Source organism: Jaculus jaculus, chromosome 14 (genome assembly GCF_020740685.1).
Source record: "Jaculus jaculus isolate mJacJac1 chromosome 14, mJacJac1.mat.Y.cur, whole genome shotgun sequence".
NCBI lineage: Eukaryota > Metazoa > Chordata > Mammalia > Rodentia > Dipodidae > Jaculus > Jaculus jaculus.
This window is the reverse complement of record NC_059115.1, coordinates 84,964,685-84,981,132: the sequence shown is the minus strand read 5'-3', so window position 1 is coordinate 84,981,132 and position 16,448 is coordinate 84,964,685. Positions and strand designations below refer to the sequence as shown.

Genomic DNA, 16,448 nt, shown 5'->3' with positions numbered 1-16,448 from the left:
CATATGACTTATTAGCTCTCCCCCCACCTTTCCTTTACTCAGTCTCTTCCCCTGACCTCACTTAGGCCTTTCCACCCCCATTAATCTGTTCTACTTACATATATATAATACCATCCTATTAAGTCCCCCCAAACCCTCCATTTCTATTTCCTTTATATCTCCTTTCTATCTTATTGGCCTCCGCTACTGAGTTTTATTCCAACTCACATAGAAGTTCAATCATTTGTAGCTAGGAGCCACATATGAAAGAGAACATGTGATATTTGGCTTTCTGGGCCTCCCCCCACTGCAAACGAACTCCAGATGCATGTGCCCCCTTGTGCATCTGGCTAATGTATGTCCTGGAGAATCAAACCAGGATCCTTTGGCTTTGTAGGCCAATGCCTTAACCACTAAACTATCTCTCCAGCCCTCTCTTGTCTCTTTTAACATACAGGTTCCTCTTTCCTTTCTCTTTTTTTCTACTTGCAGTTTATTTATTGAAGAACTTGGGTTGTTCATCCTTCAGGTATTTTCCCAATCTGCATTTACTTACTATATTTCTGTGGTTCTTCATCTAACATGCTTCATTGCTTTCCCTTTTTCTTTTGCTAGAAACTGATAGCTTGAGTTAGAGTTTTGCTCAGACTAGTAATGATTAGTTTTGGAGGGTGGGTGGGCTAAACAGCTGTTTTAGATGATATAGTCTTCTCACATCAGTAGCCATACAGTGGTTAGTGTCTTCTGTGATGCTAAACTTACAAGTGATCACTGCTCACATCCTCACACCTAGTAGCCATATGGAGGTTGTAAGAGGTCAATTTTCTTATTCTGTTACTTTATTTTCATTTCTTCTTCTTTCTGAGTAGCCCTAGCAAGAGAAACTTCTCACCAACTAGTTGGTTTCCCTGGGGCACAGTTTCTCTAGAAATGGCAGGTTAAATGCATGAATCCCCCCCTTTTCTCCAACTTTCAAAACAGTAAGTTGACTCTCTAGCATTCTCCTAACGTAATGAGGAATTTTTTGTGTGCTTATTTGCTTGGTTAGTATCATTTGATCCTTATAGGTTCAGCAGAACATATTGTGTTAATACCTTGTAATTATTATATTTATTGGTGGCCAATTTGTCCATTTATTTTAAAATGTTTATTATTATTATTAACAAAATGTTTCACATGAATACATCATGTGTTGGTACTCTTTTTCCCCTAGTCCCTGGCCCCATTCCGTTGGGGACGCTCCTCAGTGGGGTTGCAGGTATTACCCATGGCATTGTAGTTTATGCACTGTGGAAGCAGTAGTCAGTTATTTTGCGGGGGAGGGAATGCCTCTGGGCATTATGTCTCAACCTTACAATCTTTCCACTCCCTCTTCTGCAAAATTCCCTGAGCTGTGGTGGGTGACTTTTAAATCTACTTAAGTAATGAGCTTTTTGGAGCCTCTGGATCTTTACTTTGGTAGGTGTTGAGTATCCTCAGGTTCTGTCTCCTATACCCTGGCACTGATTAGCTGGAACAGCATGGAAGCAACACTTGCTTATCTCCCCATTCTTCTGTGGATTCAGCTGTGGCTTGGCTGAAGTGCGAGGGGTAGCTTATCTCCTCTGGTCTTTCTACCTTCTGAAAAAGAACAGATTCTCCAGTGGAGAGTGAAGTCAGCATAGTTTAAATGGGATAAGCATTATTAATGTAGGGAGAATTTGATGTATGTAACCCCTCTTTTAGCTAAAGACTAGTTAGAGCTTGATATTGGAGAACATCTTTGTCTCCATAGGATTCTGATCTGGTTCCCAACTCCAGATATGAGTTCCTTTACAATGAGTGGCTCTTTAAGCCAATCAGAAAGCTATTGATTATCCACTGAGGCTGTGTGCCCCTTCTGCACAGATGTTTACATTGTGTCAGGTTGTTTGCTTCTGAGTAGCTTAGACCTCTGTTTGCTCAGACCCTTGTTGGCCATTTTCACCCAGTAGCCCATGTAGTGCTTTCCAGCACTAGAAAGGCTATCTGGGGACTGGCTTTCTTATGAATTCCAGCCAGGTTTCTGTGCTCTGTGTCAGCAGAATGTGGTGTCTTTGGCAATAGGGTCTTAGCTTTTGTCTCAGGCAGATAATCAAGTGCTTTTACAGAAAGCTGTCTGGATTTGGGGACCTGGTAGGAGGTCTCTCTGACACCATGTAGTGTTTGTCTTTCCGTGATTGTGTGAGTTTGCTGAGTATGATATGTCCAAGTCTGTCCATTTTTCTACAGATTTTATTGTATCATTTTTTTTCCTTCCTGTTGAGTAGAATTCCATTGTGTAAATGTACCACAACTTTGTTATCCATTCATCCAGTGATGGGCATCTGGATTGATTCCAGTTCTTAGCTATAATGAATTGAGCAGCTATAAACATGGTTAAGCAAATGTCTCTGTATTGATGCATGGAGCATTTAGAATAAATGTACAGTAAGGGAATAACTGGGTCTGTTGGTAGCTATATGTTCATCCTTTTCATGAATCTCCAAATTGATTTCCATAGAGGTTGTACAAGTATACATTGCCACCAACAGTGGATGAGGGGGTCCTCTTTCCCTACATCCTCACCAACATTTGTCATTATTAGAATTTTTTTTTTAATGATTTCCATCCTTTCTGGAGTAAGGTGGAATCTCATGGTTGTTTTAATTTGAATTTCTCTAATGGTTAGGGATGTTGAATATTTTCTTAAGTTTGTGTTAGCCATTTGTAATTCTTCCTCTGAGAACTCCCTATTCAGTTCTCTGTCCCACTTTTGGAGTCCCTTTGCCCATTTTTGACTGAATGGAGTTTATTAAAGTTTTTTTAAAGAAACTATGCCAACTAAGTTTATTACATTTTCTCCTTATTCCAACACCTTCTCTGTAGCTGTCCTCTGGAGGATGCACATCTGATGTCCACTCTACCATTCTGATATCCCAAAGGTCTCAAACATCATGGAACCATGTTTGTTGTTCTTTTGAGACAGATTCTGTCTATGTTGCATAGGCTGGCCTTGATCTCATGGTAAACCTCCTGCCTCAGCCTCCTACAACAAACTTTCCATTGTATTTCCTTTCCTTTCCTTTTTGTCATGATGAAAGGGAACCTGGGGGTGATGGAAAAGGTTATCACATGACTGGGCATGAGTTCCACCCCTGCCTGAACAAAAGTTGTGACCATGGAGAATCTGTTTTACATCTCCTTGTAAGGTAGAAACAATGGGCTGCCTAAAGTTCTGGCATAGGTATGACAGCGGTACAGACCCTATAAGTTTTCTAGGCTCACAGGAGAGAGAGAGAGAGAGAGGGAGAGGGAGAAGGAGAGGGAGAGAGGGAGGGGGGGGGAGAAGAAGGAGGGAGGGAGAGAGAGACTGTGACAGAGAGAGAGAGAGAGAGAGAGAGAGAGAGAGAGAGAGAGAGAGTGAGTGACAGAGAGATAGAATGATAATGAGTTTTCTGGTACTAATCTAGGTGTCTAGGTGTTGGGAAGATATGAAAGGGAACTGTAAGTGATTCTGGTTTTGGGGAGCTTTTATTGTACCAGGTGGTGTCCTTTGTGGGAAAGTCAAAGTGTGTAGATGCGTTGGCTAAATGTTGGCTGGTTGACTGGAGTTAGGGGTTAGAATTCTTGGAGATGAAGCCCTCATCCTGAGGGAGCATGAGTGACTATAAGCTGAGAGATAAGGCACCAAGGAGCAGACAAACGTGACAGATACTATCACACTTAGGACCTAGTGGCAGGATTAAAGTCAGGCTCTTTAAGCCTGGTGCTGAGATATAGAGAGGATCTAAGAGAACCTGTTAAGAATGAACAAAAAGTCTGGTGGAGTGGAGGGATGAGAATATTCTTGGGTGGTGTGGTTTACAGGTTGCAGAGAAAGCTTGCCTTGAATTGAAGCTCTGGTCCCATTGAAATGTCATGTGAGGCACAGATGAAATCATACATGTAGATTTTGAATTTTTTATAAATCTTTTTTTTAAAGTAAAAAATATTTGACCAATAATATCAATAATATTATCATTTAAATATATTTAATATAAAAATAATTAATGAGATAGTTTACATTCCTTTTTAAAAATCTTGGAGCTAAGCTGGGCGTGGTGGCACATGCCTTTAATCCCAGCACTTGGGAGGCAGAGGTAGGAGGATTGCCATGAGTTCGCGGCCACCCTGAGACTACAGAATGATTTCCAGGTCAGCCTGTGCTAGAGTGAGACCCTACCTCGAAAAAGCAAAATAAATAAATAAAATAAAATAAAATCTTGGAGCTAAATCATTGAAATTTGGACTGTATTTCACAGTTATTGTGTATCTCAGTGTGGACTAACTCCTTTTCAAGTGCATAATGGCCACACAAATCATCATGGAAAACAGAGGAAAAAAAGTGAAACCTCTCATATAAATCAAGATTGCAAGAAGTGTAGCACAGAGGTTCTTGTGGTTGTCTCTTGATTCTGGCCTTCTTCATTCTCACTTGCATTGTAGACTAGAAGTCTAAGGACTACATCTTCCTTGTTCATTTGCCAGATGGTCTCCTCTTAGATTCTGCAAGGAGATAATGGCAAGAGGTGAGAATGTGGGAAAGAAGAAGCTGCAATGGTAGCAGATCCTTTTCTACAGCAGTGGCAATGCCTGCAGGGTGACTGTGCCAGCCCTCCAGCTGATCAGCATGAGTGTGGGATGTGTGTGTCAGCCCAGGGTGTGAACAGTTTCTTGCCTCCTAGATGCCTTCATTAATTTCTCCAAGTACTACTCCATCTTTCATTTTCTCTTCTTTACCTTTTTATACCTCTGTTAACAGTTCTGTATACACTCTGTCTCTTCTAAATATACACAGAGTGTTTTTCTCACCAGATCCTTGGGTTCTGAAGTCAGACAGAACTAGCTTATAATCTACTTAGTTCTGTGACTTAGCTTCTATTATTTTCACTTTTTTCCTCTGTCCATTGGGGGTAGAAGTACAGAGCTCATGCAGTTGCTGTGGGTACAGTATAAGTTAGTATCTGTGCCTCTGTTAGCTTTAGTCAGAATTCTTTGTGCTACTTGTTATAGATACAATATACGTGCCAAATTTAAAAGCTCATCATTTAATTTTTTTTTTTTTTTTGAGGTAGGGTTTCACAGTAGCTCAGGCTGACCTGGAATTCACTATGTAGTCTCAGGGTGGTCTCGAACTTGCAGTGATCCTCCTACCTCTGCCTCCCAAGTGCTAGGATTAAAGGCATGCGCTACCATGCCTGGCTCCATTTAATTTTTTCTTATGGAAAAATCCAAATATATATAGAAATAGAGAAAAGAGTACAATAACACTGTGTGTACATGCCGCTCAGTTTAGCAGGTTCAAAATTAAGACATACACTCACTTATTCTGGGATTATTTTAAAGCTATTCTAAAACATCCTATCATTTTTGCTATAACTTTTTAGCATATGATGGTAAAAGGTAAAGACTGTCTCAGAACACAACTTTAGTGCTACTAGCATGTACCAAATTAATATTCCTTAATATTATCAACTACCAAGACACTGCTCAAATGTTCTAAATTATTTCCTGAATATTTTCATTTGAATTTTTTTGTTTGAATAATCTTTGTAATAGGATCCACCCACTAGAATTAGTTGGCATATTTCCTGAGCATCTTTTAAACTTCAGGTCCCTCTTTTTTCTGTTTTCCCCTGACAGTTTATTTGTTTGAAGAAATTGGGTCATCTGTGCATTGAGTTTCCCACAGTCTTGTATTTTGCTGATTACATTCCTATGGGGTCATTGACTATGTTCTCCTGACCCTGATTTCCCCATATACTTGTAGTTAGCTTGAGAGGCTTGATTCTTTTTGAGCAAACTGTCTTATAAGCAGTATTGTGCCTCTTCATGAAGTGGTATGTCGTGTCTGACATTCTTGCTGTGATGTTAGCAGCCATTGCTGATTGTTGACTAAATCCATTAAATCCTGAGGGGCTGCTAAACTCATTCTTTCTACACTTCTACAATGATTCTATAAAGGGGAACTTTCTTCATTCAGTGTTTGCTTATCTTCAGGTATTGGTCATGTGGGAAGGGCAGGGGAAATGCTTGCTTCATTTTTCTTGTCTGTTTACCAGTTTTCAAGATGAGTTAGTAGCATAGCATTCTCCAGGGTAACCAGTGAGATGTTTAGTTTTGTTAAATCCATCAGCTTATCAACATTAGATGTGTCTGAGCCTGCTGCAGTTATTGTCCTCACTGATACTCAGTTTTCCTCTTTGTCCACGTTGGCACCTGTGCCCTTTTTATCTGACTCCGACAGTCTTGCCTTTTGGTCTGACAAGATGTTCCAGGTTCATAGTGTTCATTTCCTATCCCTGATCTGCTTATACTAGGAAACTAATTCTTGATCTGAACAGCAGAATGCTCATTACTAGTGAAATGGTCATTGTTTCTGGAGTTTCTAGATAAATATAGCCCGGAAATGAATACTTTGTTAAACATAAAAATGCATCTTGTGTTTTTATTTCCAATTCAACTATAGATGTTTCCTTAACTTCATCCTGTTAACATTCTTATTTTCCCTTCACTGTGATTTAAGTCTAATTCTTTGTTTTTCTTTTTTTAAAAAATTTTTATTTATTTGGAGAGAGAGACAGAGAGAAATATGAATATGGGCATGCCAGGGTCTCTTGCCACCATATACATGTGCCATTTTATATGTCTGTATTTATGTGGGTACTGAGTACTAGAGAATCAGACCTAGGCTGTTAGGCTTTTCAAACAAGCACCTTAACCACTGAGAAATCTTTTTAGCCTTTAAGTCTAATTCTTGATACTATTATGATATTCTTCATTTGTTCTATTGTATGAAACATTCAAGCATCCTGGAATAACATTGATTAACACTACTTTATGATCATTACAATCACTAAAAACAGTTTAGTTTTTTTCCATTGATTTTGTATGTTAGGATATATATGTATATCCTATATATGTATATAGGCATATGAAGCAAAGTATTATGTTTTAAATTATTTAGAATCAGATCACTGTGTGTGTGTGTGTGTGTCAGTTATATAGCAGTCGGTGGGACAATTATTGCTTACCTCAAAACAAGCTTCTTTGTTTCATTTTTACTAATGATTTTTTTTTAAAAAAATTATTGTTTATTTTTATTTATTTATTTGACAGTGACACCCAGAGAAAGAGGCAGATAGAGAGAGAAACGAACTCCAGATGCGTGTGCCCCCTTGTGCATCTGGCTAACGTGGGTCTTAGGGAATCAAGCCTCAAACCAGGGTCCTTAGGTTTCATAGGCAAGCACTTAACTGCTAAGTCATCTCTACAGCCCCTAATGATTGTTTTTTAAAGCTTAACTTTGTGTTATAAAAATGTAAGATATAGGAGCCAGGTGTGGTGATGCATGCCTTTAATCCCAGCACTCAGGGGGCAGAGGTAGGAGGAGTGCTGTGAGTTTGAGGCCACCCTGGGACTCCACAGTGAATTCCAGGTTAGCCTGGGGCTCAGTGAGACCCTACCTTGAAAGACCAAAAAAAAAAAAAAAAAAAAAGTAAGCTATTTACATGTTCCAAAACAAAATATTTAAAATATGCTCAGAGAAGTTTAGATATTTTTCCTCTACCACCCTTACATTCTATCCCTTATATTCCATAGGTAGCTATATTTTTTTAATTGTTTGGGTTTCATGTCACTATTTAAAGTAAAAATGTGTTTATGCCCTTTGTGTGTGAGGTTCATGGTAGAGTAGTAACTCATTTTTTCTTTTTTCTATTAACATTATATTCTGTAGCTCACTTTACTATAATTCATAGACAGCCTGCATTCCTTTTAGCTGTGTGGTGTATCATTGTATGGGCACACTATGGTTTATCCATCATACCTCAAAAGGGCCCCGGCTGAAACTAAGGAAAATTGGCGAAACAAGCAAGGGTGCTGTTTTCCAGATGAACTGGATACCAGCACAACGGGGAAGGAGACCAACACAGAGAAAAATCAACTCCTACCAAATCAGAGAGCCAGAGACTCAGAGGCCCCCAACACCTCATCACTGAAGCAGACCAAAAATGAACCCAGCATGGCTCAGGGAAATTTTGCAGAAGACCGGGCAGAAAGAATGTCAGAGCCACATGATGGGTCAGGATATGCAGAGACATTTATCATACCAACAACTGTGGGCTAACTCCACAAAATGCATGACCCATATACCTCAACAAGGAGGGGCCAATGGGGAGGGGGTAGGTCACGGATGAGCCTAATAATGGTACCAAACTGCCTGTATTTGCTGAATAGAAAATTAATAATATATATAAATTAAAAAAAATGATTTAGGACAGGGGTAAGCCCTGGTTCCCTAATTCCCTGGGGGTGTGCTGGTGTGTGTCATATAGAGAATACTAGGGAGAACCAGGATACATCAATACATCAAGAAGAGAGATCCTTGGGGCTGGAGAGATGGCTCAGTGGTTAAGATGTTTGTTTGTAAAGCCCAAGGACCCAGGTTCAATTCTCCAGTACCCATGAAAAGCTAGATGCACAAAGTGGCTCATGTGTCTGGTGTTTGTTTGCAGTGGCTAGAGGCCCTGGTGTGCCCATTTTTTCTCTCTCTCTGTCTCTTTCTCCTTCTCAAATAAATAAATAAATAATTTTTTTTTTTTTTAAGAAAAGAGATCCTATTGCATAGACTGACTGAGGTCTCTTGGTCCTCACAGTGAATACCAATAACCCCATAGAAGAAGAACCTCAGCAGAATTGGGATGGGGAGAGGGAGCCTAAGAGTACAGTCTTTTTATTTAAAAATCAATAAATAATTTAAAAATTTAAAAAATAATTTAGGAAAATTGCAGAATAAAAATTTTCAGAAAGGACATGCTCACCTATCTAGAATAATCATGTTTTCCAGTCCCACAGAAACTTTTACTGAGCCCTTTTTGTCTTTCAGAGTGATAAAATACTAGCTTAGCTTTAGTTTGGGCTCAAGCTAAAATCTCTAGAAGAGCTTTCTTATGAGTCAGGTTTACTCTTACCAGTTTCACAAAGCTGTAGTTTGGCTCTCATGGAGCTGGGAGATCTCTGAGATGTTTTTTTTTTTTTTTTTTCGAGGTAGGGTTTCACCTGAGGGCTGACCTGGAATTCACTATGGAGTCTCAGGGTGGCCTGGAACTCAAGGTGATCCTCCTACCTCTGCCTCCCGAGTGCTGGGATTAAAGGCGTGTGCCACCACGCCTGGCTCTCTGAGGTGTTTTCTAGAGCAGGTTGTCCTGTCAGTGACAATTGTGTTCAACTCTGAAATTCTCCTTCTCATAACAGTAAAGTAGTTTGGGCAAAGTAATGATTGCATTTTTATATCCACTGCTGCTTCTTTACTTACCTTGGAGTCATTCTTATGTGTTTCCACTAGCATGAACCCTGTTAGCTCCATATAATGCCTCAGGGGCTCAGTACCACCCACTGTTTTTCAGTGCTTCCTTGAGCATTGATGAAAACTTAGAGCAGGGCTGGAGAGATGGTTTAGTGCTTAAGCGCTTGCCTGTGAAGCCTAAGGACCCCAGTTCGAGGTTTGATTACCCAGGACCCACATAAGTCAGATGCACAAGGTGCACATGTATCTGGAATTCGTTTGTAGTGGCTGGAGGCCTTGGCATGCCCATTCTCTCTCTATTTGTCTGCCTCTTTCTCTCTGTCATTCTCAAATAAATAAATAAAATAAACAAAAAAATTAAAAAAAAACTTAGAGCATAATTGGCACTTTATTTTGAGATTAATCACCAAGACATAAAACAAAGTTTTTCTTCTATATTAAAAATGCCATGCAGAGGGGCTGGAGAAATGGCTTAGCGGTTAAGGCGTTTGCCTGCACAAAGGATCCTGGTTTGATTCTCTAGGACCCATGTAAACTAGATGCACAAGGGCATGCATGCATCTGGAGTTTGTTTGCAGTGGCTGGATGCCCTGGTGCACCTATTCTCTCTCCCTCTTTCTCTCTCTCAAGTAAATAAATAAAATTTAAAAGACAATTTAAAATGCAATGCATAAATACGTAGTCTTTTGAATGCTTGAACACTCTGAGTCTATCTTTGAGATAAGATCACATCTGATCCATCTGCAGTATTTCTCCCAAAGGGATTTCTTATTTCAGTATTATTTGCTAATTGATCATTGTTTTCCTTATGCACATGTATCAACCATATCATCTAGCAATGCTGAAGAGGTCTCACAAGTATAGTAGATGAATTAGTGAGACATGTGATAAAGTTGGGACAGAGCAGCAGCAGAAGAAAGAGACAGTAAAAGAGATAAAATATGAATTAAAATGAAAGGGAAAATTGGGAAGCACGGAACTGAAAGATGGACGAGACACTGTACAGAGTGAATGTGGGGCTGGAGAGATGGCTTAGTGGTTAAGCGCTTGCCTGTGAAGCCTAAGGACCCTGGTTCAAGGCTCGATTCCCCAGGACCCACGTTAGCCAGATGCACAAGGGGGTGCACGCATCTGGAATTCGTCTGCAGTGGCCGGAAGCCCTGGCGCATCCATTCTCTCTCTCTCTCTCTCTCTCTCTCTCTCTCTCTCTGCCTCTTTCTCTGTCTGTTCTCTCAAATAAATAAATAAAAATAAACCAAAAAAAAAAATTAAAAAGAGTGAATGTGTACCTTTGTATGTCCAAAAGTGGTAATCTTAGAGAGGAGTGACATAACTATGTGTCACCAAAGATTGAGGGAAGATATAGTTTAAGCTGCCTCTGTCTAGGAACTAAAGCAAGATTGGAGTCAAAGATTTAAGAACTTTGTACCAGGCTAGTTCAGTCTAACAAATATTTATTAGAGTATAACTGAGCATCAAACACCAAATACAAAAGGAGTAAGATGACCACTTCCCTAGGGAAGTTTATATGCTAGTTGGGATAAGGATATGACATACAAAATGGTATTTCTTTGAGGCTCTAAAACACATTATTGCCACAGATATAGAGGCTTAAGATCCACACACTTCTTAGCAGTGTCTGTGATCAGACACATCTCATGTAAGTCCTCTCCTTCAGGGTGTAGAAGGTTGTAATTAAGGTGTTGGCTAGGGTTGATTCTCACCAGAAGTCTCAGCTGGTGAGGATTTTTTTCACCTCCTCTATGTGTGATGGTTTATAAGATTCCATTCCTTGGTAGTACTTAGACCAAGGGCTTCAGTTCCTTGCTATCTGGAGATCCCCTTCAGTTCTTTGCCACATTGGTCTCCCCAAAACAGTAGAATGCCTTGACAGAGCTAGCACAGGAAACCACCTACCATTAATGGCAATGGTAAGCACAATCTTAAGTAGTCCAATATAGATGTGGAAGAGAGGGAAATACTAGGAGTGGGGATCACCGGGGCTGTGGTGGAGTCTATTCTTTTGTTATTCTGTGCATGTTCTGAGATGTCTGAAAGAGGTAGCCCTCCAATGAAGCATAAAAGAAGAGCACCCGACTCAGTCTGGCATAGAAATTGCTTAAATAATATAACATATAGATAGCTAAGTGTGACTGTGAAAGACAAATAAGATTTTATATGCTGTGTAGATGGTGTGGGGAGAAGAGGAAGGGGGTGACATGCAGGGGGAACAACATGAATGACCTTGAGGAGGTGAAATCTGATGGTTTGTGGGAGAACTACTCCCCTCCAAGTAGTTTAGCATAACTGTATGTGGTAAACATGAAGGAAGAGAAAGAAATGGAAAACAAAAAAAGGAAAGTAAAGACCAGATTTATTTATTTATTTATTTCCTCCCTCCCTCCCTCCCTCCCTCCCTCCCTCCCTCCCTCCCTCCCTCCCTTCTTTCTTTCTTTCTTTCTTTCTTTTTTTGGTTTTCCGAGGTAGGGTCTCATCGTAGTCCAGGCTGATCTGGAATTCACTATGGAGTCTCAGGGTGGCCTCGAACTCACGGCAGTCCTCCTACCTCTGCTTCCCAAGTGCTGGGATTAAAGGCATACGCCGCCACGCCTGGATCCAGATTTTTTTTTCTTTTGCCTAAAGAATGAGGACTTTATCTAGGGAACACAGGAGGATTTTGAGCAAAGGTGTGACTTGTCAGAAGTTGGGGTCTCATTGATGTGGAAGATTGATGTTAGCAATTTTTTTCTTTTGTAATATGTATGTGTATTTGGTGTACATGCATGTACATGTATGTTTGTATTTGTGAGACTATGTGTGTGTGTAGGTGTTGTATACATACACACATGTGGTGGTGAGAGGTCAATGTTGATTTTTATTTGTGGTAGGATCTCACTCTAGCCCAGGCTGACCTGGAGCTCTTTCTGTAGCCTCAGGCTGGCCTTGAACTCAGGGGTATATTCCTACCTTAGCCTCCCAAGTGGTGGTATTAAAGTCATATGCCACCACACTCAATCAGAGGTCAATGTTGAGTGCCCTTCTCAATTGCTTTCTTCCCTTTTCTTTTCTCTTTCTTTTCTTTCTTTTTCTTTTTCTTTTCTTTTTTTTTTTTTTTTTGAGACAAAGGTCTCTCACTGAACCTAGAGCTCACTGATTTGGCTAGACTAGTTAGCCAGTAAGTCCTTGGGATCCAGTTGTCTATTCCTGTCCAGCTCTGGGATTATAGGTGCATACTACCATGCTTAGAATTTTACATGGGTACTGGGGGGTTCTGAACTCAGTTCCTCATGCTTGTGCAGCAAGCACTTTGCCCACTGAACTATTTCCCCAACCCTGCTAGCCACTTTTATATTAACTGTGATGCCTATGAAGAGAGCCTGTGGTAAGTAGCAATAATGGAGAAGAGAAAAAATATCTCTGTTTATTAAATTGCAAAGTTATTTGGCCGTTGGAAAAGAGAGTAATAGACAGAGTAGTTCTCAATCATGCCCAGACTTAGTTTTGGCAGAGCATATTTGCTGAAAATCAATGGAAAGAGAAGGAGATAGAATGGAAGGAAAGCATGGAAGGAAGAAGTATATAGTTGTGCATGTAAGTTTGTAAATTAGGTGACTACAAAGGAACTGAATTCAAAATATTCTTCTTTACAGCGTTTATGCTCACAATTTAATATATGTGACTATTTGAATCTACTTTCTAGCTAAAAGATGTGTTCTACTGTTGGGAGATAAGAATAAAATACTGATTCATTTTTCTTGCAAGCAATTTGATAAAAGAAATTCAGTGTCAATTTTTAAAATATTTTTATTTATTTATTTGAGAGAGGGAAAGGCAGAGAGACTGTGTGTGTGTGTGTGTGTGTGTGTGTGTGTGTGTATGTGTGAAAGAGAGAGAGATTGAGAATGAGCACACCAGGGCTTCCAGCCACTGCAAATGAACTCCATATGCATGCACCACCTTCTGCATCTGGCTTATATGGGTACTGGGGAGTTGAACAAAGGTCCTTTGGTTTTACAGGCAAACGCCTTAACTGCTAAGCCATTTCTCCAGACCCAGTGTCAAAGATTTAAAAAAAAAAATATTTTATTGATTTTTGTTTGTAAGAGAGTGGATCAGGCAGAGAGAAAGAGAGGATGGGTGCGCCAGGGCCTCCAGCCACTGCAAACAAACTCCAGACACATGCACCCCTTTGGGCATCTGGCTTACGTGGGTCTTGGGGAATCAAACCAGCATACTTAGGCTTCACAGGCAAATGCCTTAACCACTAAGCCATTTCCCCAGCCCCTCAGTGTCAAATTTTTAATAAACATAAATCACAGGTGAGAAGCCCATGTACCAGTTCTGTTTACTGCTTGAAATGTTGCAACCGGGCACTTGCAAGCATGCCATAGTACCAAATACTTCTGGCTGGGTATAAAATGTCATGTAGCTGACTTCCTTAAAGTTGAGTTATAACTTAAAATATTTAAAATTCACCCTTTTAAAGTGCCCTAGTTCTAAGGTTTTTGGTATTACTTTTTCATGACTCATGATGGAGTCATGGTGCACCAAACACATCATAAGTTGAAAATAACATTATAAAGAAAAATGAAGTTATGAAATTTGCAGAAAAATGGATGGACCTGGATAGGATTATACTAAGTGAGGTAACCCAGGCCCAGAAAGCCAAGCGCCACATGTTCTCTCTCATATGTGGATCCTAGCTACAGATGATTGGGCTTCTGTGTGAGAATGAAAATACTTAGTAACAGAGGCCAGTAAGTTGAAAAGGAGACATAAAGGGAAGAGAAAGGAAGGGAGGAGGATACTTAATAGGTTGATATTGTATATATGTAATTACAATGATTGTAATGGGGAGGTAATATGATGGAGAATGGAATTTCAAATGGGAAAGTGTGGGGGTGGGGAGGGAGGGAATTACCATGGGATATATTTTGTAATCATGGAAAAATGTTAATAAAAATTTTTTTTAAAAAAGAAAATAACATTAAACCCAAATGCATAGTACACCTAACCACTGAACATCATAACTTATATAGACTATCTCAAACCTGCCTAGATCATTTGCATTAGCCCACAGTTGGGCAAAATTATCTAAAACAAGGCGTGTGTGTGTGTGTGTGTGTGTGTTACTATTGGAGATTGAGCTGGGGTCTTAAGTCTGCTAGGAAAGTTGCCTAGGATGGCCTTGAGCTTGTTCTGAAACCAAGGCAGACCTTGAACTTTCAATCCTCCTGCCTCCTAATAACTAGGATTACAGGGGCCCCACTACCAGGTCTTGCTCCACAAAGCTTATCTTATAACAAAATGTTGACTATTTCATGTGCACTCATAGAGGAACATTATGTATACATTGTGCCAAATGAAACATAATCCCCAAAGAACCTCTAGCAGTGTCATGCACTGTAACAGTTGTTTTTGCTTGTAGTTGCTGATGGTTATAGTTCTTGTGGTGATGAATAAATGTGCTTTTTATGGATTTTTGAGACTGAGATCTTAAAATTTTTTTTTTTATTTACTTGAGAGAGAGAAGCAGATACACACACACACACACACACACACACACACACAGAGAGAGAGAGAGAGAGAGAGAGAGAGAGAATATGTGCACACCAGGGTCTCTAGCCACTGCCAATGAACTCCAGATGCATGTACCACCATGTGTATCTGGCTTACGTGGGAACTGGGAAACTTAACCTGGGTCCTTAGGCTTTGTGGGCAAGTACCTTAACTGCTAAGCCATCTCTGTAGCCCAAGACTGAGTTCTTGCTTTCAAGGTCCTGCCAGTTACTTTTCCCAGACTGGAGTCAAGCAAGGACTCTCTCAACTCTTACCTGTATCCTCACTGAATATGTGGCTTTTTCAAAATAGACAAGCATCATAGGAGGCACTATAGAACACATGCCATTCAGCTCTCATAATAAGAGATCAGCAAGTTGCTTACCATAACAAGCACAACAACTGAAGTTTAGATTTTGGTTTGCAAGTTTTACATTGCCACAGTCATTGTAAACACTGCTGTTGAGTACTAGTTTGGTACACTGAGTACCCATTGTGTGTTAGTTCTTGATTTATTCTGAAAATTTAAAGCAAATGTAGGTAAACATATTCCCAAATGGTAACTTGTGAAAAAAAACATGTGTAGTTGTTTTAGAATGAGTTTTCTTATATTTTCTTATGCTTATGTGAAGCCAGATTCAGCTTGTCAGTATGGAAATTGGCTGTATGGCAAATAAAGATGCCAGACTACAAAGATGCAGTTTACAAGGGAACTGTGAGAGCATCTCCTTTCTACATTTTCAGCTCTTTTTATTGCTTGGATTAAATAGTATTGCTTTTGAGATGGAGAGGTGGCTTAGTGGTTAAGGTACTTATCTGCAAAGCCTAAGGTTTCAGGTTCTATTCCCCAGTATCCACATAAGCCAGTTGCACAAGGTGGAGTATGTGTCTGGAGTTTGTTTACAGTGGCCAGAGGTCCTTGTGTGCCTGTTCTATCTGCCCCCATCTCAAATAAATAAATAAATATTAAAATTACTATTACTTTTTTGATTGACATACATACTTAAGGAAATATTCTTTTTCTTTGCAAGCTGTTTTTACCCCCTACTTACAGTGGGAAAAAACAGGGTTTGGGCTTCAAGGAGGGAATTTCAATCCACCTTTCCTTTTGCATGATAATCAGAGTGAGTATAATAATAACAGTAACAATGTCAAAAGGGAGTTGTATGACAAAAGGTTTTTACTACATATTAATTCAGAACTGATTAAAAGTGTCAAAGTTCCATCAGTTCCTGTCCCAGGGGAAACAGTTTGCTGGGATTAGTTCTAATGAAGAGACTTTAATGCACAACCTGCTTATAGAGTTGTGCACAGAGATGAGGAAAGATACGTGAGGTTCCCTGACTCATAACTGAATGAGGCTCTCACCACTCCCTTGCCCTGACACCGGTAGCCACAGAGCCTCCTCTGGCAGGTGTTGCACTCATGAAGCCAAAACAGGACGATGAAGCAGATAAGAGTAGAAAGAAATGGCCTGACCCCTCTCTCTTCTCTGGTGCCTTCTATTGGCCAGACTAGTGTGAGGCCTGCCTCAAAGGAGGCTGGAGCCAGCTGCCAAGGTCAG

General features: G+C 40.0%; 1 protein-coding gene across 3 annotated transcripts in view; it reads left to right on the top strand.

Moving 5' to 3' along the window:
- The window catches only part of Pde8b (phosphodiesterase 8B), a 219,756-nt gene that overhangs the window by 9,987 nt on the left and 193,321 nt on the right, over positions 1–16,448 (top strand). The gene's annotated exons all lie outside the window — the stretch shown is intronic.